The 21,152-nt window shown below is 47.8% G+C and overlaps 1 protein-coding gene across 3 annotated transcripts in view; it reads right to left on the bottom strand.

The window, feature by feature from the left end:
• Positions 1-18,678, bottom strand: part of TMEM184A (transmembrane protein 184A) — a 46,832-nt gene extending 28,154 nt beyond the window's left edge. The window contains exons 1-2 of one of the 3 annotated variants that reach the window (XM_083474780.1): positions 18,558-18,678; positions 2,061-2,282 (exon numbers count right to left, since the gene is read on the bottom strand). The gene's annotated coding sequence lies outside the window, so the exon portion shown is untranslated. Of the gene's footprint in view, positions 1-2,060; positions 2,356-9,978; positions 10,012-18,557 lie in introns of those variants that run through there. The other 2 variants (XM_083474781.1, XM_083474782.1) reach the window with 2 other exon arrangements.
• Between the last annotated feature and the right edge of the window lie 2,474 nt (positions 18,679-21,152).

Below are 21,152 nucleotides of genomic sequence, written 5' to 3'. Positions count from 1 at the left end.
CCTGCTGCAGAAACTGAGCGCAGCAGAGGCTGCGGAGCAGATCTCGCAGCAAAATGTGCATGAGAACACTGGGCCGGCACAGAAGCCTGTTTAGCAGCATGGAAACAGGGCAGGGTGTGGACATTCTCAGATGCTCCAACTGTTCCTGCTTATCAGGAGTGGCGCCTCTTTTCTGGTCCTGCTCTCTATTTATGCCTCTTGGTTCTGCCTCCTTGTGAGAAGCAAGAACGTAGCAAGCTGCTTAAAGGAGTCTGCCCAAAAGATGGAAAGGTCTGGAGGCTGAGGTGGAAAAGCCTTTCCCCCATAGTTCCCCCCCCCCCAGAACTGTAGAGATGGAAAGGACCATGAATCTCCTCTAGTCCAACCCCCAGCAATGCACAAATCTTTTGCCCAAGGTGGAGACTCGAACCCATGACCTTTGAGATTAAGAGTCTCATGCTCTACTCACGGAGCTATCTTAGCTTTGTTGTTACACACAAGAAACTCCTAGAAGTCCTCCTTCATCCACACTTCTTAAGATGGCGCCAGATGTCCATCACCTTTGTGACTCTTATATAAATGTAATTAACCACGCGTGGGAGTTTGGAGGGATAATCAGATAAGCTGATTAAAAAATAAATAAATCAAACTGATCCATTAAAGTCTGCGGGACCAATAACAATTTGGACAGCCAATTTGGACAGCCAACTCATTCATAGATTGTAGCTGGGCCTGTAACCATTCAATCCCTCCCGGATGACCTGATCATTGATGATTCACCCCTATGGTTTTGCAAGGAGATCAGACAATGCCAGCTATTTCCCCTGAGCATTTGTTGCGATTTAATTCTGGGGAGGTCAGATGAAACTGCATGGAACAAATGCTATCCCAGGGCATTTTGCCATCACTTTCCTTATTGCAACTAAGGAGCAGGATTGCTGTATGAGAGCTCCAAACCAGCTTTTGTTGCCCAAGATGAATTTCCTGGTATGTGATTGATACCCGCATGAAAATGGCAGCGGCCCGGGAGCACCCTGAGTTAAGGCTGCTTTTTAAGCAAAATTTGCTCTATTACTGTAAGAAATTGATCTTTTAGTGTGGCAGCACCCACACTTCGGGACTCCCAGCCTACCAACATCAGCCAGACGCCATTTCAATGCCTGCTAAAACCAGATACAGCCATACCTCATGTTACGTCCGCTTCATGTTACATTCTTTCAGGTTACGTCCCGCGGCGACCCGGAAGTACCGGAAAGGGTTACTTCCGGGTTTTGCCGCTCACGCATGCACAGAAGCACAAAATGACCGCATGGGCAGAAGCAGTGAATCGCAACCGCCCATGCGCAGACGCGCCGCTGCAGGTTGCGCTCTTTTCATGTTGCAAACGGGCCTCCGGAACGGATCCCTTTCGCAACCAGAGATACCACTGTACATGGAAAATTGATGTGTGTTTTAATCCATTTTGGGTTTATCGGTGATTCTAATTATTTTTTTCTAAATAGTTGTTCTTATCTGTTTTTATCCTTATTCTATTGTTTCGTTCTTTCTGTAAACCGCTTAGGTCAGGTTTTATTGCAATCAAGCAGTATATAAATTTTATGAAATAAACAAACACTGACCACTGAAAACGGGTGCTTCTTAGATTCAGAAAGAAGCTCCAACTTCATAAACCACTTATTTTCTGTCTTCCCCCTCCCTCTCTCTCTCTCTCTCTCTCACATACACACATGTACATAACACAGTTAACACACTCTGGGAACAAACATGCCCTAAGCTTTCCGCTTCATCCATTAAAGGTTGCCCACACCAATCAACATGAGCTTTCAGTCATTAATTCACCAATTAAACTGATCAAACCTTGCACCCGTAACAGGGTAAAACTCCCATTCAAACTCCTCTGGAGATCAGCAGCATGCCTTAATATTTCCCTGGTCCCACCTAGGCACACCGTTGAGCAATAGAAAAAAAAAATCATCCTGGTTTTTCCAGCAACCGCTTCCACCCCCATCAGACGCACGCTTCGGCTACCTTCTCAGGTGAGCCTCCCTCCTTCTCCCCCCTGCAACACACGTGCAACTCACCCCAGAGTTTTACGCCCTTGCTGGAGAAGAGCTTCAGTTATCTTCAGCCGAGGAACACACCAGCGTCTAAAAATACTCCTCTTCGTGCTCTCCGAAGAACGGGGAGGCGGGGAGAATGCTGGGCAGAGGAATTCGGGATGCAGACGAGCAGCCCCAACTGCCGGGGGGCTGGGTGGTCCCACAGGGCAGCGGCTCAGAGCTCAGCACGAGGGACACCTGCATCTAAAGGAGGAGAGAGGCAGAAGAGGCAGGCGTGAGCAAAGGATTAGCTGGCCACCAGTTCCCTCCCGGGAATTGTAGCTGGCAGAGAAAACGGCTCCTGGGGCCAAGCAGGTACCGCCAGGCAGAGTCCAGTAAGTAAACATTAACTGGGCTGCAAAGATAGTCACTAGGCTGATGTCATGGGAAAGGAAGCAGCAAGGGGCACAGTGCCTGCCTGATTTGTTTCTAATAATAATTAATAATAATAATAATAATAATAATAATAATAATAATAATAATAATAATAATTTATATATACCCCGCCCATCTGGCTGGGTTTCCCCAGCCACTCTGGGCGGCTTCCAACTGAATATTAAAAACAATACAGCATCAGACATTAAAAACTTCCCTAAAGAGGGCTGCATTCAGTTGTCTTTTAAAAGTAAAATAGTTGTTTATTGCCTTGACATCTGGTGGGAGGGCGTTCCACAGGGCAGGCGCCACTACCGAGAAGGCCCTCTGCCTGGTTCCCTGTAACCTTACTTTTTGCAATGAGGGAACCGGCAGAAGGCCCTCAGCGCTGGACCTCAGTGTCCCTAAAAGCTTCCCTAAACAGGGCTGCCTTCAGATGTCTCCTAAATCTGGTAGTTGTTGTTCTCTTTGACATCTGGTGGGAGGGCGTTCCACAGGACGGGTGCCACCACCAAGAAGGCCCTCTGCCTGGTTCCCTGTAACTTCACTTCTCACAGGAAGGGAACCGCCAGAAGGCCCTCAGCACTGGACCTCAGTGTCTGGGTAGAATGATGGGGGTGGAGACTCTCCTTCAGGTATACTGGACTGAGGCCACTTAGGGCTTTAAAGGTCAGCACCAACACTTTGAATTGTGCTCGGAAACGCCAAATTTCTTCCTTATCCATTCTGCGAACCCGTCTTGGAAAGGGAAGGGCCACAAATCCAGTGTTCAAGGACCGGCTTGCGTGCCAGGGGCCCCAGGTTTCCACCCTGGGCATCTTCAGGCAGGGCTGGGAGGAGTTCCTCCCTGGAACCCTTGAGAGTCACTGCCAGTCAGAGCAGGCAGTACTGAAGGAGTGTCTCCACCCCCATTGTTCAGCCCGGACTCTGAGGTCCAGCGCTGAGGGCCTTCTGGCGGTTGCCTCCCTGCAAGAAGCGAAGTTACAGGGAACTAGGCAGAGGGCCTGCTCGGTGGTGGCACCCACCCTGTGGAACGCCCTCCCATCAGATGTCAAGGAAATAAACCACTACAGTGGTACCTCAGGTTAAGTACTTAATTCGTTCCGGAGGTCTGTTCTTAACCTGAAACTATTCTTAACCTGAAGCACCACTTTAGCTAATGGGGCCTCCTGCTGCTGCCGTGCCACCGGAGCACGATTTCTGTTCTCTTCCTGAAGCAAAGTTCTTAACCCGAGGTACTATTTCTAGGTTAGCGGAGTCTGTAAACTGAAGCATATGTAACCTGAAGTGTATGTAACCCGAGGTACCACTGTATCTGACTTTTAGAAGACATCTGAAGGCAGCCCTGTTTAGGAAAATTTTTAATGTTTGATGAATTAATTTATTATTACAGTCACAGACCAGTTCTGGCTCACTTACAATATCAGGATTATCATAAAACACGACCGGGGTACATCGAATTGCAACTCGGTATAACAGGGACAATACAGATGTAGCAGCAGTTAAAAATATGTATGATAATTCTTAATCACTAAAATATAACCCAAAATTGTCATTTAAAACTTTAATCATTTTGGTAGTACAGCTTGTTCCCCAAGTTTTATGGCAGAATTTGGCCACCCTTAGCTTGATCTCTGGGTCCTTGTCCTCTACCAGGAGTTTTAGACATTGAAGTCCGGACCCATTTGGAGACTTTTGTATAACAGGGGTGATAAATACCGAAATGTCCGATGTTTTATCGTGTTTTTAATATTCTGTTGGGAGCAGCCCAGAGTGGCTGGGGAGGCCTGGCCAGATGAATGGGGTATAAGTAATAAATTATTATTATTATTATTATTATTATTATTATTATTATTATTATTATTATTATTATTATGAGCCACCTTTTCTTGGGGGTTCCCCAGCCGGTTCCTTCCACCATTCCTCTGCCTCCAATCAGTCCATGACAGGTAAGCCCACTGAATCTTGACTGAGTGATCTGAAGATTGGTCTATTTCCCATTTAGAGTCTAGCAATTAAAAAGCCGCAGTACCAATTCAATGCACACTATTTGCTGGTACTCCCAGTGAGAAATACATTCTGCGCCCATATAATAGGAGCAGCTGTTAAGTTGTGGGCGAACATATCAGACGACACAGCGATTCTTCAAACAGCTCTTGTTTATTCAGAGGCCAGAATAGAACTGAACTGAAGAGCTCAGTCAGCCTGCTTATATAGAGATCCAGAACATCGTAACTGTAGCAACTTTCTAAAACTATCCAATCACTGAACGTCACTTTCGATCCTTCATTTGCATAACTATCTACAGTATCCCCCTGCTGGCCCAGAGGGAGAACTTCAGTACATAACAGCAGCAATCTGCATTACCATATAACAGACAGAGCTCTATTCATCATCTATCTAACTTACAGTAAGTCCTGGGAATGCAGTGTGGTGTCCTTCAATGGCTGCGCTCGTTTCTCTCTGGTCGGGGACAGAGGGTGGCACTTGGGGGGGAATTGTCATCGCGCCACTCCTTGGTGTGTGGAGTACCTCAGGGTGCGATACTCTCCCCGATGCTTTTCAACATCTTTATGCGCCCCCTCGCCCAGCTTGTTCGGAGTTTTGGGCTGGGTTGCCATCAGTATGCCAATGACACCCAACTCTATCTGTTGATGGATGGCCATCCTGACTCGGCCCCAGACACACTGACCAGATGTTTGGAAGCTGTGGCTGGATGGTTACGTGGGAGCCGGTTGAAGCTAAATCCTTCGAAGACAGAGGTCCTGTGGCTAGGGCGGGGCGATATGGGATTGGGGGGGCAACTCCCATCTCTTGCGGGGGCGCAATTAGTGCCAGCACCGTCTGTTAAGAGTTTGGGTGTAATCTTCGACGCCTCCCTTTCCATGGAGGCGCAGATTGCAGCTATAACAAAGGCGGCATTTTTCCATCTCCGCCAAGCTAAGCAGTTGGCTCCTTACCTCTCTCGCCCTGACCTAGCCACTGTGATCCACGCGACGGTCACCTCCAGATTGGATTATTGTAACTCGCTCTACGTGGGGCTGCCCTTGAGACTGACCCAGAAACTCCAGCGGGTGCAGAATGCCGCGGCGAGACTCCTTATGGGGTCTTCGCTGCGAGATCACATTCATCCGGTGCTACACCAGCTGCACTGGCTCCCGGTGGAGTACAGGATCAGATTTAAGGTGCTGGTTTTAACCTTTAAAGCCCTATACGGCCTAGGACCCTCGTACCTACGGGACCGCCTCTCCTGGTATGCCCCACAGAGAAACTTACGGTCTTCAAATAAAAACATCTTGAAGGTCCCAGGCCACAGAGAAGTTAGGCTGGCCTCAACTAGAGCCAGGGCTTTTTCGGCTGTGGCTCCGATCTGGTGGAACACTCTGTCACAAGAGACCAGGGCCCTGCGGGACTTGACATCTTTCCGCAGGGCCTGCAAGACAGAGTTGTTCCGCCAGGCCTTTGGCCAGGGCACAGCCTGACTCCCTCCCTCGGCAATCTTCGCGGAGCTCTGGCCCAATGGTTGCCAGTGGCCTGAATTAATTAATTTTACAATGAATGATTTTAGAGTGTTGTTTATGTTATACTTTTATACTGTTTTATTGTTGTTAGCCGCCCTGAGCCCGGCTTCGGCTGGGGAGGGCGGGATATAAATAAAATTTATTATTATTATTATTATTATTATTATTATTATTATTATTATTATTCTGGAAGTTTTGGACTACAACTCCCATCAGCCACTGCCAGCATGGGAATGGGAAGATGGGAGTTGTGGTCCAAAATATATGCAGGAGGCTGGATTGTAGGAACAGTTGGAATACTTTTACGTCATAGGATTTATACACTGCTTGGTTGTCCAAAAAAAACCCTCAGCGGTTTACAAAAAAAGATGAGACAACGAGGAAAGTTAACAACCATGTAAGACTTTTGCAAAAGTTAGAACAAAAATAGACTAAAGACAGATAAAAAAACTCGCACCAGCTTTCTAAACATCTGGGTAAGCTGGTCGAAACAGAAATGTTTTTAACAGGCACTGAAAAGAGGACGGTGAAGGAGCCTGCTTGGTGTCAATATGGGATGCTGGTTAGACCAGTTCTCCGGAAGAGGGAAAATGCCTTCTGCTGATCCTGTTCTCCGCCAGTCTGAACTGCAACCTGGGGACACTGGACTCGCGTGGTCCAGTGTCCAGAACCAAGACAACCACTCGGTGAGTCCCCGCGCTGTGCTGCTAACCGGAATGGTGTGGTGCGGTGCGGGGACTCTCTTCTGTGGCATCAGAAATCACACCTGCACATGTGCTGACCCGCACAGACGCCGGAAATTGCGGGTGCATGTGCTCAGGCACGCTCATTATCTGGCCCACAGCGGGGGCTCTGCAGGACTGATCCAGCCCAGGAAAGGTAAACCTGTTGGAAACACGCCCGGGAAGGCCACCAACTTCTGAAGACTCTGGGGTGTCTCTCTGGTGCTCACTCTCTGGCTATAAATCTCCCTCAGTCCAGAGAGACCGGTGATAAGCGACCCCTCTCTCCTGAGAGGAGCACACTTGTCTTCTGGCATATCATTGCAGAAGAAAGACTCAGTAGCTCTAAAACTATTTTACAGTCTGTATATATAGAATCCATCAGCACATCTGTGCTCTTTGAGCACCAGTACACAACAGCAACACTTTCAGAAGTGAAACTAACTTCCAACAGTACTCAGACTTCCTGTCTCACGCTCACTCAGACACTCACATGATGTACACAAAACATAGTGCTACTGCTGGAGCAGCACAGATGGATAAAAATCCTAACACCAACCCCTGTGCCAGACCATTAGTCTATCCAGCTCAGCATTTTATTTTAAAAATCTGATTTAATTTTTTAAAAAATCAGATTTAAATAAATAAAATCAGATTTAAATTTAAAAATCTGATGATTATTATGATGATAATGATTTTTATCCATCCTGTTCTCTACTACTGAACCATGCCAATTGCCCCCCGCCACACAACGGTCTTTATCTCATTCAGATCCAGCCCTCTAAGCATTTGATCGGCGACATTTGTAAGTCCTTTGCTGCTGAGGTTCTGCTCAAGTTTTTAATGAAGCCGGAGGCTAAATTGCAAGGAATCTCGGACTGGACTGCCACATCCTAACATTTGCAGAGGCCAAAGCTAGCTTGGAAGAGGAGCTGTGAGCCAGATGTCCTTTATCGAGCACATTTCATCTCGAGACTTACATTTTGCAACATCTCGCATCAGGTTTCAGAACATCAACAAGTGCAGTCTTTTGGGAACACGCTGACCTGTGATGGTATAAATATGTACCATCACAGTCCCTGAAGCTGAGAAACAAAATTTATCCGCTGAGGGGAAGTAACAGATGCTCAGAAACATGCCAAGGAGGTGGATGGGAAGCCTTGGGCTTGATTCCTTGGCACACTTTCCTAGGAGTAGGCACCCACTGAACACAATGGGGCTTACTTCAGAGTAAACAGGCCCAAGACTGCAGTGGATATATAGAACATAGCCATTGTGACTAGCAGCCATTGATCTCCATCTCCTCCTAATTTTTTTAACCATCTAGGTTGGCAGCTGCAGCTGCCTCCTGCACATGTGAGTTCCACAGTTTAACAAGGCCCTGTGTGAAAAAGTCCTTTGTTTTATCTGTCCTGAATAATAAATAAATAAAATAATAATAATAATAATAATAATAATAATAATAATAATAATAATAATTTATTATTTGTACCCCGCCCATCTGGCTGGGTTTTCCCAACCACTCTGGGCAGCTTCCACAGAGACCAAAAATACACTAAAATGTCACACATTAAAAATTTCCCTGAACAGGGCTGCCTTAAGATGTCTTCTGAATGTCAGGTAGTTGTTTATTTCCTTGACATCTGATGGGAGGGCGTTCCACAGGGCGGGTGCCACTACTGAGAAGGCCCTCTGCCTGGTTCCCTGTAGCTTTGATTCTCGCAATGAGGGAACCGCCAGAAGACCCTCGGCGCTGGACCTCAGTGTCTGGGTAGAACGATGGGGGTGGAGACGCTCCTTCAGGTATACTGGGCCGAGGCCGTTTAGGGCTTTAAAGATCAACACCAACACTTTGAATTGTGCTCGGAAACGTACTGGGAGCCAATGTAGGTCTTTCAAGACCGGTGTTATGTGGTCTCGGCGGCCGCCCCCAGTCACCATTCTAGCTGCCGCATTCTGGATTAGTTGTTGTTTCCGGGTCACCTTCAAAGGTAGCCCCACGTAGAGCGCATTGCAGTAGTCCAAGCGGGAGATAACTAGAGCATGCACGACTCTTGCAAGACAGTCCTCGGGCAGGTAGGGTCTCAGCCTGCATACCAGATGGAGCTGGTAAACAGCTGCTCTGGACACAGAATTGACCTGCGTCTCCATGGACAGCTGTGAGTCCAAAATGACTCCCAGGCTGCGCACCTGGGCCTTCAGGGGCACAGTTACCCCATTCAGGACCAGGGAGTCCTCCACACCCACCCGTCCCCTGTCCCCCCAAAACAGTACTTCTGTCTTGTCAGTAATCTGCCAACCTCCAGCTTCATTGCATGTCCGTGAGTTCTAGTGTTATGGAAGGGAGAAAACCCTGTCCACTTTCTACCCGCTACGTATAATTTCAGACGCTTTCCTATCATGCCACCTGTGATAGGAATTTTATGGTCTTAGATACATGGTAATGTTCATAACTGCACATACATAGATCAACACAGGAAGACCAACCTGGAACCATTTTGATTCCTAAACTGACCAAATCCTTTCTCTGCAAGGTTAAACTGGAAAAGCCTCCCCATTGTCTCTTTCCTCACAAATCCTGTCTCAAGGATATGTCTGTTTGAATAAGGTGTGAGCCTGTGACCTGGCCCAGGAAATAAGTATTTTACCACTACAAAAGAATGGCCAGGCTCCCCAGGCAATCCAATCAAGCAACCTGCCAGACAGGAGATAAACTGTGACAGGAGAAAAACAACATTAAAATTTCTGTTATGTAGGTGGGATGTATCTGAGGGGTGGTCTTAGGTTACACCCCTTCTGTGACGTATGCATAATGTTTCTGGGGGTGGTCTTGATCTAGAGGATGGAAATTTCAAAAGTCTTTATAAGCCCTTGCACAGCAATTTTGGGGGGTCCTCTTCCTCTCCTGCGTGTGAGGGGAGCACCCTGTTGCAACAGATCAATAAAGATCAAGCTTACTAGCTGCTTTGCTTCTCAATATTCTCTGGTTGGCCTCTGTTATTTTCTCCTACCAATAGGGAACCTACGTAAGGACTCTATATGGGCTCTTGGATACCCCATAAGGGAAAAGGGCATATTTTTATTTACAACACACCCATTTACACGCTTTCCCCTCTAAACTAAAAAAAAAAATCCCAAATGCTGCAACCTTTCATCACAGGGGAGCCACCAGTTGAAAAACCTGCCTTCCGAAAAACCTGTTTCGTTGCAAACACGCAGAGCCGGAGAAAACATGCTGTTAAAAACAAGAGAGCGTTTTGCCTGGATTCCCGTGAATCTTACCCAGCGACATCGTAGTTCAGAAGCAAGCCTTTCACCCACTGCTTCCTAGAACTCTAGTAAATAAGCAAAGCTGTGGAACCACACCCTGAAGCTCTGTTTGCTTTCCAGTAAGAGTGTGCTAAGCTTCATATACATTTTAGATCCCAGTCCTGAGCAGGAACCTGGTTAATCATTCCCTCTGACTTTGCTTGGCCAAGCCGCCTTATCAACATGAGGCCACAACATGGGAGACTTCCCAGGTATACAGTGGTACCTCTGGTTGAGAACAGGATCCGTTCCGGAGGCCCGTTCGCAACATGAAAAGAACGCAACCCCCAGTGGCGCGTCTGCACATGCGTGGGTTGCGATTCACGGCCTCTGCGCATGCTCGTGATGTCATTTTGCGCTTCTGCGCATGAGCGAGTGGCGAAACCCGGAAGTAACCCTTTCTGGTACTTCCGGGTCGCCACGGGACGTGACCTGAAAGAACGTAACATGAAGCAGATGTAACATGAGGTATGACTGTACTAGCATAAATGATTTTTTTATTTAAATAGTCCTACTTAAAAAGAAGAAAAGATAGAGCCCTGCATTTGGTGGCTTTCTGATACAGTCATACCTCGGGTTACAGTTGCTTCAGGTTGAGTGTTTTCAAGTTGCGCTCCGTGGTAACCTGGAAGTACAGTGGTACCTCGGGTTACATGTGCTTCAGGTTACATACGCTTCAGGTTACAGACTCCACTAACCCAGAAATAGTATCTCGGGTTAAGAACTTTGCTTCAGGATGAGAACAGAAATCGTGCTCCGGCGGTGCGGCAGCAGAAGGAGCTAAAGTTCAGGTTAAGAACATTTTAAGGTTAAGAACGGACCTCCGGAACGAATTAAGTATGTAACCAGAGGTACCACTGTAATGGAACGCGTTACTTCCAGGTTTTGCCGCTCGCGCATGCGCAGATGCTCAAAATGACTTCACATGCATGCGCAGAAGCAGTGAATCGCAACCAGCACATGCGCAAACGTGCAGACGTGGGTTGTGTTCTCTTCAGGGTGCGAACGGGGCTCCAGAACGGATCCTGTTCGCATCCAGATGTACCACTGTACAGTGGTACCTCAGAAGTCAAATGGAATCCATTCCGGAAGTCCGTTCGACTTCCAAAATGTTCGGAAACCAAGGCGTGGCTTCTGATTGGCTGCAGGAAGCTCCAGCAGCCAATCGGAAGCCGCAGAAGCCACATCAGACGTTTGGGTCCCAAAGAACGTTCACAAACCGGAACACTCACTTCCGGGTTTGCGGCATTCGGTAGTCAAAATGTTCGACTTGCAAGGTGTTTGGGATCCAAGGCACGACTGTATGTAAAGGCCGGCATTAGAAACTCAGATATGTAAGCTAAGTGTCAAATGGTTCCTAAAACCAGGGTTACAGTCACCAAAATGGAATGCCCACTTGCCCCTTTGCAGCCAGAGTGCTTGAAAGGTGTATTTTTCAACCTGGCTTTCTGGTTCCTGAAATTCATTCCGATTGTGCAGATAAAATATGATGGGTATAATTCTACAGGATGTGCTGCTAGTGTGTGGAAATAGTCAAAATCTAAGAATCTCCAGGCATGCGACTCCAGATGGTAGAGACATCAGGTGCCCCTGGGGCTTTTTCACTTAGTCGCAAATGGCCGATAGCCAGCTGCAAAATGGGCCTGGTGAATTTCAAACACTGGTAAAGACCTGAAGAACTCTGCACCTGATTAACTGGCAAACCACCTGCCTGCCCTTCTAAAGACCTGGTAGATTGCAGGAATGACCTGATAAGTCTTGTCGGTGGCAGCACAGTGATAAAGACCATTGTATGATAGTGACCCACCAAAAAGCATTTTCTGCTGTTGCACCTGTTGTGTTCCATAGGACACACCATCAGTGACGCAACGAACTACATCTTTGGCCCCATGGAAATGATGTGATCTTCTTCTTCTTCTTCTTCTTCTTCTTCTTCTTCTTCTTCTTCTTCCTCCTCCTCTTCTCCTTCTTCAGCGATCACTCCTAGTCGAGTAAGATTGTCTTCCATAAACACAGTCTTAACAGTGAGTCCATAAGCAACTGTGGAGGCCAATTCTGGATCCACACATCCTTCCACAGGGGGGACATTGGTTTCCGGGCGTGAGCTGATCATGGTGAGGATTTGCCATGCATGTCTTCCACTTAGCACATTTCTCCCTTGCGTCCTGAGTTCGAGTGTCTTCAAAGTCCATGACACCTTTGGTAAAGGCTGTTCTCCAACTGGAGTGCTCGCAGGCCAGTGTTTCCCAGTTGTCTGTGTTTATACAGTGGTACCTCTGGTTGCGACCGGGATCCGTTCCGGAGCACCGTTCGCAACCAGAGCAGAACGCAACCCGTGTCTACACGTGTCGCGATTTGCCACTTCTGAGCATGTGCGTGGCGTCATTTTGAGCGTCTGCGCATGCGCAAGTGGAGAAACCTGGAAGTAACCCTTCCGGTACTTCCAGGTTGCTGCAGGACGCAACCTGAAAATGCTCAACCTGAAGCAAACAAACACAAGGTATGACTGTACTACATTTTTTTTAGATTTACCTTGAGAGAGTCTTTAAACCTCTTTTGTTGACCACCAGCATTACGCTTTCCATTTTTAAGTTTGGAATAGAGTACTTGCTTTGGAAGACGATCATCAGGCATCCACACAACATGAGCAGTCCAACAAAGTGGATGTTGAAGAATCATCGCTTTGACACGGGTGATCTTGGCTTCTTCCACTGGCATAAGTTCACCTGTCTTCCCAAGTTATGTGTAAAATTTTTGGAGAGCGGCGACAAGGTGATGATCCAGCAAGTGAGAAATGATGTGCCATCACTGAGCTATCACTCCCTGCAGTGCAGGAATGTCAACTGAATCTCAACCTTCTTGAGCTACAGTGGTACCTCGGGTTACATACGCTTCAGGTTACATACGCTTCAGGTTACAGACTCCGCTAACCCAGAAATAGTACCTCGGGTTAAGAACTTTGCTTCAGGATGAGAACAGAAATTGTGCTCCGGTGGCGCAGCGGCAGCAGGAGGCCCCATTAGCTAAAGTGGTGCTTCAGGTTAAGAACAGTTTCACGTTAAGAACGGACCTCCGGAACGAATTAAGTACTTAACCTGATGTACCACTGTGTATCAGAAAGGAACAGGATATGAGCAGGGCAGGTCCAGAGGATTCTTGCCAATCTTCCAACTGGTTCTCTAGGGCTCCTGCCCTCCCACCGCCAGGCCTTCTGAGCACTTTCATCCGAGTCCATAAACGCAAAGGGATCTCGCACCTTCTCCCAGTACAAGCAGCAAGAACTTCCCCAGCCAGCACTGACCAGCGGAAGTGCACCAAGAGTATTTGGGTTAAAAACCTTATGCAGCCATGAGAGGAACAGCGGGCAGAGCCAGATGCACGGGCCCTTCAACCTCTGATTAATGCAGAACAAGGCACCCAGTTATTATTTTTAAATAGTCGCTTGCCAGGAACAAGATGGCTTGCGAGGCACAGAATCATCTCATCACAGGCTTTCAAGATCACCCGGCCAACACTTTCTGCAGGGAAGAAACTTCTCCCACTTGCCAGATGGGGGCCTAGATCAGTGCTGGTGAACCTGCAGCCCACTGGGTGCAGCTGAACTACAACTCCCATCAGCCCTGGCTATGCAGGCTGGGGCTGGTGGGACTTATAGTTCTGTAGCGCCTGGAGGGTCAGAGGTTATCCACCCTGGCCTAGGTAACCAGCAGAGCAGTTGCAATAGAAGCAGACCTAGGTTTGGATGCTATAGGATTTTGATACTTGAGGCGTGGCGTATATTTTTTTAAGACCTGCATTATTTCTGCAATTTTAAGTTGTTTAATCTGTTTCTCAGCATTGTGTACTATTGTGTTTCAATATTCATGTTGTGTTTTAATTGCACACCGCCCTGGGGCCTTAGGGTGAAGGGCGGGTTAATAAGCAGTAATAGTAATGTTGCGGGCATCTCTGTCTCAAAAGACAATGGAGTGCGCCTCCAGGGGTGAAGTCAAACTGCTGCATTTGCAGCACTAAAGTCAGCTTCCTGGGCTGTGTGTCTGGAGGTCCTGGGCTGACCAGACGACAAGACCCCCTTCTTGGCCTCAATGATGGGGTCCAAAGGAAAGCAGAGCAAGACGTTTGGCTGCAGCTGGGCTGCAGGAGTTGCCAGAAGGAGGCATACAGTGGTACCTCAGGTTAAGAACTTAATTCATTCTGTAGGTCCGTTCTTAAACTGAAACTGTTCTTAACCTGAAGCACCACTTTAGCTAATGGGGCCTCCTGCTGCCGCCGCGCCGCCGCTGCACTATTTCTGTTCTCATCCTGAGGTAAAGTTCTTAACCCAAGGTACTATTTCTGGGTTAGCGGAGTCTGTAACCTGAAGCATCTGTACCACTGTACAAGGGGCCATCCAACTGTCTTAGGGAAACTGCTCCAGATTTGGATAGTGTTTACTCCCTAGTATTTTCTTCTCCTGAATATGTCCTGCAAGGCAGCATAGGTTTAAGATCAGAGTTTTCCTTCTCCTAGATGGCTACCTTCCCAGATTGAAGAGCCCGCCAACAACAACAACAATGACTGAGAGCGGCCGCCGAGACCATATAACACCGGTCCTGAAAGACCTACATTGGCTCCCAGTACGTTTCCGAGCACAATTCAAAGTGCTGGTGCTGACCTTTAAAGCCCTAAATGGCCTCAGTCCAGTATACCTGAAGGAGCGTCTCCACCACTATTGTTCTGCCCGGACACTGAGGTCCAGCGCCGAGGGCCTTCTGGTGGTTCCCTCATTGCGAGAAGTGGTTACAGGGAACCAGGCAGAGGGCCTTCTCGGTGGTGGCGCCTGCTCTGTGGAACGTCCTCCCATCAGATGTCAAAGGAATAAACAACCATCTGACGTTTAGACGACATCTGAAGGCAGCCCTGTTTAGGGAAGTTTTTAATGACAGAAGTTTTAATGTATTTTTAATCTTTTGTTGGAAGCTGCCCAGAGTGGCTGTGGAAACCCAGCCAGATGGGCAGGGTATAAATAAATTATTATTATTATATTACAGTGGTACCTCTGGTTGTGAACGGGATCCGTTCTGGTGGCCCGTTCGCAACATGAAAAGAACGCAACCCGCAGTGGGTATGCACGCGCGGGTTGCAATTCACTGCTTCTGCGCATGCGCTTGACATCATTTTGTGTGTCTGCGTCACCGCGGAACGTAACATGAAGCGGACGTAACATAAGGTATGACTGTATTATTATTATTAAATGCTTTAAATACATGCTGTGGATCTGCTCTTAGTTCCTGGAACTGCCAGCTGAAAGGTTCAGGTCCAAGGCAGCAGGGAAGACATTTCTGTATGCCCGAAATCCAGGAGAGCTGCTGCCAGCCAGAGCAGTGTATACTGAGCCCAACAGAGCAATGGTCTGTCTTGACAGCAGGCAGCTTTGTACCTTCAGCTGACGCTAAGGAAATCGCTCAGCTCTTGTCCCTGGACTTGAAGGCAAGCCAATGTTTCCGGGCTCTTAAAAACCTGGGGCACAGCCCCTTATCACAGATTTGCACCGGTTAATTTATACAAGCAGAGGCAAATGTAGGGTTTTTTTTCGAGCGAATTCAGAGCAGAAGGTAGCTGGGATTTCATTAGCAGTGCACTTCACAGCATGCCAGGGATCCCTATAAGAAAAGTTTTTTAAAACATTCTTTTTTGGAGGGTTGGGTGGGGTGATTAAAGGCTCAGGATAAAAGACACAGAGCAGAGTCCCATTGGGCTATGCCAGCTCCAAGAGTATAACTTAGGCTTCAGAAAGTTTAAGTGCACTCTCCTCCAAGTCTCATTTAAAGCCACATTTTGGAACATCATGGTGCCATCTTCAAACCAAAGCAGCTGAAATCAGTGTGCCTTTCTATTGGGTAAACCCAATAAGGATTGTGGTCCACAAACATATCTTTAGAACTAAGCACCACCGAAACCAAGGAGACTGGAATCCAGCCTCAAAACGTGTTTACTCAGAAGCAAATGCCACTGGTTCCCATGGGGCTGACTTTTCAGTTAAGTACATCTTGAATGCGCAGCCTAAGGCATACACAATTTCCTTTGGATTAAGCCCCCCAAAGCCCTTACACGGATTTTTCAAAACATCTTATATACGCCACTCATTTCAGACAATGCTGAAACACTTCTCGAGGGGATAAATTAATTCACCTGCTTAATTTTATTCCAAAAACCCTTAATTTTATTAGAGAGCCTCAAAGTGGCACCTGCATCAAGATAACATATTCTTCATGTTCAATCTGTGAATTAATCAACTACAAGCAGATGGCTAGCATATTAAAGGGTGTTTAATGAGCTGCCCTTCTTTCTTCAGTGAAAGATATCAGGACTGGGACCTAAATATCATTTAACATAAATTAATTACCTCTTTCCGCGCTTAAACCCTTGTGTTCGCACAGCTTTATACAAGACGGCCATTGCTTCCTCTCAAATGGAAGGTGCCTGCAGAACCTAAAATATTTCTTCATACAGAATGCTGGAATTCAATTTAACACGACCGAGGGCGGACTTCATAATTTAGGACTACATTTACCTACGAGTAAGCCTCAGAGAGCTGCCGGGGGGGGGGGGAGAGGATTTACTCCTGAGTCGGATTGGGCTTCAAATGCGCCAGACTTTGGCTTTTAAACTCAGGTGGTTTACTTCCTCATGTACTGCATAAACTGTGGAACTCACTTTGGCAGGAGACAGTGACGGTCGCCAAGATGGATGACTTTAAAAGAGGAGCAGACAGATTCATGGAGGATAAGGCTCTCAGTGGCTGCTAGTCATGACGGCTCTGCCCTGTCTCCACAGGCAGCAAAGCTTCTGAATACCAGTTGCTGGAAGCCACAGGAGGGAAGAGGGGTCTTGGGTTCGAGTTCTGCTTGTGGGTTTCCTACAGGGGCACCTGGTTAGCCACTGTGAGAACAGGATACTGGACCAGGCGGGCCATTGGCCGGACCCAGCAGGTTCTTCATATGTTCTTTATACTCTTATGGTGTCTAACTTAGCTCTCAAAACAAGAGTTTTGCACTGCTGTGTTTTTTTAAAACAAATACAGTGGTACCTTGGGTTACAGACGCTTCAGGTTACAGACTCTGCTAACCCAGAAATAGTACCTTGGGTTAAGAACTTTGCTTCAGGATAAGAACAGAAATCGTGCTCCAGTGGCGCAGCAGCAGCAGGAGGCACCATTAGCTAAAGTGTTGCTTCAGGTTGAGAACAGTTTCAGGTTAAGAACGGACCTCCAGAACGAATTCAGTACTTAACCCGAGGTACCACTGTATATGCCCCACTTTTTCCTTGCAGGCAAACCCAACCAACTTAATAACAAAGGTAAACAATGTATTTAACATCCAGAACAAATGCAACAGCAACTTTATATATAAAGAAATTATTTCACCTTTTGATACTCAAGTTCTGTTGTGTGTTGCATTTAAAAAATAAAATAAAAGTAGTGCTGTTGGTATACTATTTTTGTTCTAAAAACAAAAGCCACACTCTCAAAGTTCTCCAAGAACTCTAAAAATAACAAGCGTTTTTAGGATTGAAAGCGCACACGTCAACACAAACAAACTTTCTATGGCTGAATCCTTATAAAGCTAGTTGCTTGTGGAAAAGATGGGACCAGTGACAGCCGGCGCCCCATAGGCCTGTGGTGGGGGAGGCAAGGCGGCCCAGCAGTAGGTGGCACTAGAGAGCCAAGTAATTCTAATTTTATCCCCATCCTCCTCCTCTGTAAGGGCAACGTTGAGATGGAGGAGGAGGCGTTTGACAGCTTGTGCGACTCCCTGAACTGGTTGTAAACACGGAGACAGAGGTGGCGAGTTGAGGCTGGTGGGGCGATGCCCCCTTCTTCTGAATGGGCCAGCCTCCACTGAGATCTATAGGCTATCAGAAATTAGATCGGAAAGTCAGTCTGAGTAGAAAGCAGGGCTGGGGAGACTTAAGAGAGGTCATGTGGCATAGAAATCCATGCAGATGGGGAGACTGGCCTTACACGCTGCAGGTTGTCAGAAAGAGAGGGAGAGGGAGAGGAATAACATGAGAACCACGGTGGTTTTACTGATTAGTGTCCCCAACTACTGGGGCCTGGAAGCCCAGGGTTCAAATACACACACTTGGCCGTGAGCTCAGTGGGTGACCCTCGGACCTGCCACAGACACCCGGTCTACCTCACAGGGTTGTTGTGAGGATTAAATGAGGAGAACCATGGACGCCGCTTGGAGAAACAGGTGGGCTGTAACTGAATCCCCAAAAGTAAACCACCGCCCCCCGCTGACTCCGCTACAGAAACGTCAACAATCAAAAGAAAACTTCCCGTTTCCCATGGAACTTCTCAAACGTCTCCAAGGAGCGCGGCGCGTTTCCAAGTTTGGGCTAAAGAGGGGCAGCCTCGTTTGGGGGCCTGTCTGCTTCTCTTTTTTTTTGCCCAGTCCTGCCGAGATCTCTCTCTCTCTAGGGCCGCTCTCGCCCCACCTGCCCCCCCCCCGGGCCAGGAAGGTCTCTTCCTCCTCCTCCTCCTCCCGGCCGCGCGCCCCCTTACTCACCTGCGTCCGGCGCGCAACAGGAGCGCACGGGCGGAGGCGCAGCTCCAGGAAGCGCGGCGCTTTCCCAGCGCGGCTGCTTCCTCTTCTCGTCCCATCCGGCCCCGGAGAGCCCTCCCTCGGCAGTACCTCCACCTGGCTTCCTTTCCCCAGAGACTCCTCCTTCTCCTCCTCCTCCCTCCTGCTCAGTCCCAGCCTCGCCGACCTTTGCTGTTTGCGCGTCTCCCTGGAGATGGCCCCCAAACGTCGCCCGGCACCTGGGCGCTCCTTCCGCGGCGCCGCCTGCTTCCCTTCCCAGCCGCACCCGGCGCAGGTGCGCACGGAACGGAGACCCTGGCCAAGACGGGGGTGGCGAGTCTTTCCACATTTCCTGGACGAGTCAAGTGCGGGGCGAAGGCAGGAGGAGACAATGGTTGCTTATTTGTTGTTTTCTTTTTCTTTTCCCCATGCCTCCAAGTTGATCAAAGTGGCACACATAACTCCACCGTTTTATCCTCGCACAACAACCCTGAGAGGTAGGCTGTGATGGGCCGAAGGTCAGCCAGGGAGCTTAATGGCCGAGTGGGGATTTGAACCCTGGTCTATCAAGTTTTAAGGCAACGCTCTTGCTAGTACAGTGGTCCCTCAGGTTACATACGCTTCAGGTTACAGACTCTGCTAACCCAGAAATAGTGCTTCAGGTTAAGAACTTTGCTTCAGGATGAGAACAGAAATTGTGCTCCGGCGGCGCGGCAGCAGCGGGAGGCCCCATTAGCTAAAGTGGTGTCTAAGAACAGTTTCAGGTTAAGTACGGACCTCCAGAACGAATTAAGTACTTAACCTGAGGTACCACTGTATAGCCTACTGGCTGACTAAGGTGGCAAGGCACACAGCTGATCTTTGAGAACAATGTTGGGCAAAAGGGGTCTGGTTGGAGCTGTGAGCTGACAAGGGGCCGCTCCACATGGTACATTTAAAGCTCATCCAATGCACATTGAAAGCATATGACTTACCCCCCAGACTCCTGGGAACTGCTAAGGATGTTGGGAATTGTAATTCCATGTGGAGCTACAGTTCCCAGGATTCCTTGGGAGAAAGCCATGTGTTTTAAATGTAGTTTAAACATATAGTATTAATTCTTTTTAACCACTGAAAAACCTTGGATTTACAGATACTGCAATTCAGAATAATTTCTACAGGAGAAAGAGTGGGCTTGTTCAGTGAGTGAATAACAGGACAAGAAGTTCTTTGAACTGTGTTTGTTTGCAGTAGCTTTCTTGTGAGATAAGTTTGAAGAGGACGCAGCTTTAATTTCGGAAATGTCATTCTCGGTAGTGGCGCCCACCCTGTGGAACACCCTCCCACCAGATGTCAAAGAGAACAACAACTATCTTGAGATAGAGAAACACCCCCACAACATGAACAAGCGTGACGACACGTCCCGCCTGCCAGACATCTGGAAATTAGCCCTCCCCACAAAAACCGACACCAGAACCAGAGGCACACAGAACGCCATCACCAATCAACCACACCAGACCCAAACCCAGACCCTCTCCACAGATAAATTACAGACACCATCCAGTAGCCAAACCATAATGGCACCTCCGGATGCTGCACCCCCCTGCAATCCCTACACAGATCTGGCTGGCACAGGGCACAAAACCACAGCTCGCCCCTATACTCGAAGCCAAGCCAGAGCACAACTAAGTGCAGTACAGCCATCTTCTCAGAAAAACTCTTCACAAGCTCAAGAGGTCAAGACACGAAAGCTTTAGCAACTAATCCACACCTAATGACCCACCTAAGTGGTACTCAGAATATCACTCAAGAAATCACTCAAGATATCCCTCAAGTAATTAAGGAACAAAAGAAGAAAAGGCACACTAACCTGGGAACTTCCTCTCTGCCCAGAACGTTGGAGGCTATACACCACACCCCCTCAACAGTATTTATAGGAACTCAAACACTGAGACCCTGCTCTGTTCCAGTAACAAGAAGCCGAAAGCACCAGCCTGAAGATGACGAGTGAGACCTCGTCGAAACGTCGCCTAGACACCCCAACTCTTACACGGGAAGACACCCGAAGACACCAAAACCTGCATATATATATATATATATATATATATATATATATATATATATATATATATAATGTATATGTAAAGAAGTGTATGTAAATGCCATATATATATGTAAAGTAGTGCTTTATTCTGTCCATTATGAGCCTACCACAAATCAGCTCCCCAAACCCACCCCTGCCCAGCCAGTTCCAGGGCTGTGTGAGAGGGCAAACAGTTTAGGAACAAACGGAGCTGTTTTGTACCAAGTCAGACCATTATTACATCTTGCTCAGTAATTACCAGCACTGACTGGCAGCAGAGAAAGAAACCGGCTGACTGCCATTTACTGTACTTCCTCCTGCCTTCAGTTTTCTGTTGCTGATTACACCTTGCTCCTTCCCCTGTTCCTTTCTCCTGGTTTGATGTTTCACAGGAAGCCAGACTTGCTGTTCCAGTCCCACCCCCTCCACCCTGCCTTCTCAAGATACTCTTCTTGGGAAAGGCGTTATTGTAGACCTACCTCCCGACACTTGGTGTCTAATAAAAACATCATCCAAGT

This window comes from Podarcis liolepis (genome assembly GCF_965112155.1).
Source record: "Podarcis liolepis genome assembly, chromosome: 14".
Classification (NCBI taxonomy): domain Eukaryota; kingdom Metazoa; phylum Chordata; class Lepidosauria; order Squamata; family Lacertidae; genus Podarcis; species Podarcis liolepis.
The sequence above is the reverse complement of the archived record's forward strand: the minus strand, read 5'-3'. Positions and strand labels throughout refer to the sequence as shown.